At 50.3% G+C, this 6320-nt stretch overlaps 1 protein-coding gene across 3 annotated transcripts in view; it reads left to right on the top strand.

The window, feature by feature from the left end:
* FRMD4B (FERM domain containing 4B) overlaps positions 1 to 6320 on the top strand; it is a 332839-nt gene that overhangs the window by 184566 nt on the left and 141953 nt on the right. The gene's annotated exons all lie outside the window — the stretch shown is intronic.

Here is a 6320-nt window from a genome sequence, read left to right on the forward strand (position 1 = left end):
TAGAAGAAAGTATTCTTGCATTGAGGGAGTACTTGAGTGGAGGCCCAATGTCCTTCTACTACCTTAATACTAAACCTATAAATATAAGTTCATAGATCTATTTCCCCATCCTCATATAAATATATTTGCATATGTACATGTCTTTATCTAGACCTCACTAAATGGCCAGGACTTGTTTAATTGCAGCGTTCATGAGGAAGAAAAGTGCCCTGAGGTTTTGCTCTCAATAGGTTTTCTCAGTATTGAAGTGCGCGTTGACCCTGTGGCTGACAATGAGCTAAACATTTTATACGTCTTGTCTACTTTGGAGTCCTTGGGTCATGCAACGAGGAGTCCAGGTAGCACAATGGGCTGCTCACTGCCAGGTTGAAGGTTCAAACCCATCAGCAGCTCCATGGGAGGGAGATGAAGCTGCCTGCTCCCACACAGACTTGCAGCCTTAGAAAGCCTGCATGAGGCCACTCTGAGTCAAAATCAACTCTATCGCAACGGGTCTGGTTTGGAAACTGGTTAACATCCATGACTGCTAACCTAAAGGTTGGAGGTTTGTCTTCCTAGAGGTGCCTCAGAAGAAAGGTCTGGTGATCTACTTCCAGAATATCAGTCATTGAGAAACCCGTGGAGGACAACTTTGCCCTGGCACCCTGGTGTCACCAGGCATCAGAATGTGGTTACTGGGCTCCTTTAGTTCTGAAGTGTGGTGCGGAGGTGTGTACTGCTCTGCACACAGGAAACAAAACATTTGATGTGGAGGCACAGCACGCCATTCTTATGACCTTGTAGTGAACCTGCATCTCTCCTGCAGTTTTGCAATTGTGCAGACCTGTGCTCGTGGTCTGTGTGACCGACGCATGTAGATGTATGTGCCCTAATGCACTCAGCCTGCGCTCCCTGCCCAGGATGGTCCACACGCCCCCACATTTCTGAGGTGCTTCTGCAGGCTGAGGGATGTAAGCTCCGTGCTGTAAATTATCTTCGGAAAACATATGGGTGTCTTCTGTAATGGAGCCCAGATGGGGGCACTTGCAAAGCCTGATAAGGAGCAGGCGCAGGCAGTCAGGCAGGCGTTTAAATGGAGGGTGAGGCTTGGCATGATCTCATTGGAAAAGCACCCTCTCCCTTGAGGAGGGCAGCCAGAGGTGTCTCCGAGTGGTACCACTCCCCCCTCTCCCAGCAGCACCTCCCAGCATCCTGCAGCCCCTATTCTAAATGCCTCCTGCTTTTTTGTTCTGTTTTTCTCTTTTTGATCATCCCTGCTGCCCTTCAACTTTTCCTTCCACATCACCATTGGGTCTTCCTGCCCTTATCTGCCCTTCTCTTTCCACATCATCTGTGCCGTGCCCGTGAACCCTAAGTGGGCACTTGGTGGTTCTCATGGGCAGTGCCTATGATAAGTGCTGAGAGCAACTCATATCATCTCAGTGGGGGATTCAGAAGGAAGTGTAGGGGAAGACTTCTCTGTTTATCCCAAAGATGCCGCGTCTATCCAAACCCACCCTCTACTGGGGAGCCTCACACGATGGCGTAGAGTGGAGCAGCCCGATTGGGTTGCCAAGGCGGTAATCCTGATGGGCAGAGAGCGGTTGGTGGGTTCTGCTGCATATCCTGCGGCTTTGAAAGAAGCCTGAAGGCCTTTTCACCGCTCTGCCTGATTTGGGAACTTTACTGGTCGCCATGGGGCCGCTGCGACTCAGGGCAGCCCCGTGTGTCAGAGGAGCTCTGTGCTCCACAGGGCCTTACAGTCTCTGGCTGTTCCAAAATAGCTCACCATGCCTTTCTTCTGAGCCACCTCCGGGTAGACTCAAATCTCCAACCTGCCACTTAGGAGCAGAGCACCCAGGGGCTTCTGGGTGTGGCTTTGGTAGGAATCATGACCACACCTCGGTGGCCCCATCCTTCTGCTAGATTTTTTGTTTTGCTTTGTTGTTTTCTCCTCTTTAATATTATTGGGATACAAATATGTGCACCATATATTTGACATTTTAATCGTTCTTAAGTTTGTACATGAATTGCATTCATTACGTTTATGATCTTGTTCACCCCTTACCTCTATTTCCCCATCCCTCCCTCCCTCCTTCCCTTCCTCCTCCCTCCAGTGGGTTCCAATATGCAGGGACCCACAACCCAACACAACGAAACACTGCCGCCTCCTGCATCTTCCCTACAATCACGGCTACATTTGAGCCCATTTCTGTAGTCACTGTGTCAGTCCGTCTCACTGATGACCCTCTACAAAACCCGAGATCCTTCTTCAGAAGCCTTGGGTAACCTCTAATCAACCTTCTGTCTGTTTGCACCGCCTGGTCTAGATGTTCCCATAGATGAGATCACCCCCTTTGTCTCTGGCTCATTTCACTCGTCAGTTCTCAAGATGCGCCCACATCATGGCATGTATCAGAGTCTTACTTCTCTTTGTGGCTCAATGATGTTCTGTTGTGTGTGTACCCCACTTTTTAAATCACTCACCACCAGATGTTTAAGAGCGCCCTTTATAGGAAGCACCGCACAGCATGTAGGGATTATGATGAGTAGAGCTTTGTTGATGCAGAGAGAGGAGATGTTCCCGGTTTGTCGTGGGTGAAAGAAGAAGACGGCAAAGCAGCATGTGGGGATGGGTGGATGGGGGGAAAACAAAAGGTGAAAATGTGAACAGCTGTTCATCCTGAGTAAAATGAGCTTAGGAAACGTTTTTATTTTCTTCTTTTTGCTCACCAATAGCTTCCCCCCTACAATGAACGTATTACTTGAGCAATGTTTTAAAAATTAACATGTGAGGAACAGTGAAAGAAAGATAAAATGCTTGTGGCTGGGTCCAAACCAGAAAACCAAACCCACTGCTGTCCTTTCAGGTCAGACTCCGAGCAACCCTTTAGCACAGAGTAGAACTACCTTTGGGTTTCTGAGACTTTACATCTTGACGGAGATAGTCTCATCTTTCTCCCATGGAGCGGCGGGTGCGTTCAAACCACTGGCCTTAGGGCTATCAGTTCAATGTGTTACCCCTGCGCCATCAGAGCTTGTGACTAGATAGTCAAGAGTTATTGTAAAGCTATCAGAGAGCGAGTCATATGAAATAACGAGGACAGCCCAGTGTCCCCTCGTGGAGTAGTGTGAGTAAAAAGCCCAGAGAAACAATGATTCTCCCAGTGTCCGGTCAGTAGAAGCCACTAGAGCAGCCAAAGCTCTTTGCCCATCCAGCACCCGCCCTCTGAATGCAGAGGTCTCAGACCTGGGGCTAGGGGGCTAGATCTTGTTGGCTAACTTATTATCTGTGGCTGACTGACTACGTAGCCAATCTACTCTGAACCTCCAGACGGTGTACTGACTCCACTTTGAGGATCCAGCATCCTAACCACAAGAGCATCCAGACAGTGTCTTTCAAAACGTGTGCTCAAGCTTGATTCCAGTTGCTCCAGGATGACCGGCTCCCGTGTGCTCCCTCCCGGATCAAATGTCAGAAATGGTTCGAGGTCGTCCTTTGGTAGTTGTGCCCAGTTGGTAGTTGTGCCCAGTCTCTCAGCAATTGTAAGAAGTAGACTAGGCCAAGAATGCTTACAGAAAGTGTGTGTGTGTGTGTGTGTGTGTGTGTGTGTGTGTGTGTGACTTAAGGTACCCTCGAAAAGGCAGGAGGAAAGAATTAACATCATGAATCGTGATGGAGCATTAACAGCTCGCCCTCAGCACAGGGATCTCGATAGTGGCCCTGTCGCTCTTGGGACTAGATCATTCTTTGCTGTGGGGCTGTGCTGTGCATGTTGGCTGTTTAGCCACATCCCTGATCTCCACTCACTAGATTCCAGTGACACCCCTGAGGAATGACAACTGGAAAGGGCATCTGTAGACATTGGTACATGGCCCTGGGAAGGACTTTTCCTCCCCATCCCTGCCCTCTTACGGAGAACCCCTGCTTAGGATCATTCTTGGGTTCACGTCCCAGTGATCCCACTTATTAGCTATGGGGCTCTTGGCAGCCTCTTTGAGTCTGTTCCCTCACTGGTAACATGGAGCTGGGGATAATAGCTACAGCCTCCATCCTGGGGCTGTCAGAGGCTTGCACATAGTCCCATAGAACTGAGCACAGAGGTGACCTTCAGTGAATGCTAGCTATTCTTACGTGATAAATAACAGAGGTTGCCTCCATCACATGGTCAGTGGGTGGGAAAAAGCCATCGTGTGATTGCTCTCTGGCCTTTGAATATGGAAGTGGAGGGATTGTCATCTTTGTGCTGGCTGGGGCAATTTCTCTTGCTCTTCATTATGGCCTGCTCTTCCCTTCTGCTCCAGCTTGCCTCTCCTGTCTCTGCTTTCCTCCTGGGAGGCTGGAGGCAAGTCCCTGGAATTCACATGCCCTTGCTGCTTCCCATTGCCCAGGTGTGATAACTCGCCCCTTTTCGGACAGGTCACAGCAAGGCCTTTGTGCTCCAGGGGCGCCAGCCTTTACCCAAGAGAATTCAGAAAGAGCCACACTGTGTGAAAGTGTAGCAATAGAACAGGTTTCTACACGCATCCCTGGAGAGCCCTCTGTGGTTCTTCTACCGATTCAGAAGTAAGGATGGGTATTTCTGACAGAGGCACGTGTGGTAGAAGTAAATAGTGCTTCCCTGGGGGTTTTACAAAGCCTGCTGCCTTCCCAGAGATGAAAGGGAACATCTTGGGTCCCCATAAGTACCATGTAATTGGTTGGAGAAGGGAGAGTACACTTAAGTTACACTCTCGTCTCCATCATGCCTTATTAAGTGAAATGATGGTGTTCTGCGGTCCACAGAGATCTGCTGCTCAGAATCTCGATGGGGATCAGACAGAAAGCTACTTAGGCAAGTGGCTGCGGCAGGTACCTGCAATTACCCTCAGTGGCGAAGCGAAACCTAGGCAAGCGAGGTGTTTTAATTTCACCCTCACTGAGCGCCAATCACACTCAGCAATATTTAAAATGCAAAACAATTGCGCAACCCTTCCCTGGTCCACCTGCACTGAAGATTTCAGCCAGACGTAGCAAAGGTTCCTGGGAAGCTACGAAACCCCCTCTTTGTGAGGGGATAATGAAGTCAGAGGAGGATTTGTTTGCGAGTCGGTTTCTGTTTTGTGGCATTTTGCTTCCTTGAGGGAAAGAGTTGCGGAAAGACAAGCTGAGACTGCCATCCGTGTTTTGGCAGTTCCCGTGTTAGCCGGGGTCCCCACAGAGCGGGAACAGTAATAGGTGGCCAATCCCAAGCATCCGTTTGCTCTTCAACTACAGCCACCTACTGGGTGGAGCATGTTCAACACATCTGTTTTCTTCGATGTTATCTTGGGGGATGGAGGAGAGGCAAGTGAGGGACCCCCACCCCGCTAAGTCCCGTCATTGTTGGAGGCAAGATTCCTAGCTGGGTCCCAGTGCCAACTTTTGACCACAGGATGGAAATATTGGCTCCTGAAACATACCTAGGGGTTGGCTATTGGTGGTTCCGTGCAGGAATCCAGACAGGGTGCCCATGCAGAGGTACCATCCACCTGTCACCAGGCCTTGTGCGTTGCTGTGATGCTGACCAGGTTTCAGTGAAGCTTCCAGACTAAGAAGGACTAGGAAGAACGGTCAGGCAGTCTATTTCCAAAACCCTGCCCATGAAACTCTGTGGCTCACCATGGCTAGATGGACCGCCAGTCATGGTGGGGGTGCAGAATCAGGCATGGTTTCCTCCATGAGTGTGGGACCCGAGAATGAGAGTTTGACAAGGGGAAGTCACTGCTCGTGGGACAGCCCGCCACACAGCAGCAGCCGTTCTCCTTGTTGAACCGCGTGCCCTGTCATCTGGCTGACACCTGGCACCAAGATTTCTTTGTCCGGATGCATGCTGTGATTTCGGCCATCGGTGAGTGCTTAGTGAACACTGTGTCCTGTCAAGAAAAGAAAGAGAAGTTCCATTTTTTGGAGAAAAAAAGAAGAAGAAGAAGAAGAAACACTAGGTTGTGGCAAAGGCCAAGCAGCGAGGCCCGGCTCCTTGAGAGAGCAGTAACCTGCCCCTGGGGTTCACCAGGCCCTCCGACCTGGCCAAGAAGGAAGCAGCGAAAAATCAGGAAGCTGCCAAAACCTAGCAGTGACCCAGAAAGGGACATGAAGGAAACAGATGCTGTCCCTGAACTGCCTCAGGGGGCAGAGGAGAGAAAGGAGGAGTCCGGTGGCAGAGAGACCCCAGAGGTGGATTTGCTGACCAGGAGCAAGAGGACTTGGAGGTGAAGAAGGCTGCTGCTCGAGCTGTCCCTGGCGTCCTGGGCTCTCACCCCACAGTGCTGATGTCCACATTGTCAACCTCGCACTCACCTCGCATGGCCGAGAGCTGCTC

Source organism: Echinops telfairi, unplaced genomic scaffold (assembly GCF_000313985.2).
Source record: "Echinops telfairi isolate 266 unplaced genomic scaffold, ASM31398v2 ScPeMD7_31;HRSCAF=116, whole genome shotgun sequence".
Classification (NCBI taxonomy): Eukaryota; Metazoa; Chordata; class Mammalia; order Afrosoricida; family Tenrecidae; genus Echinops; species Echinops telfairi.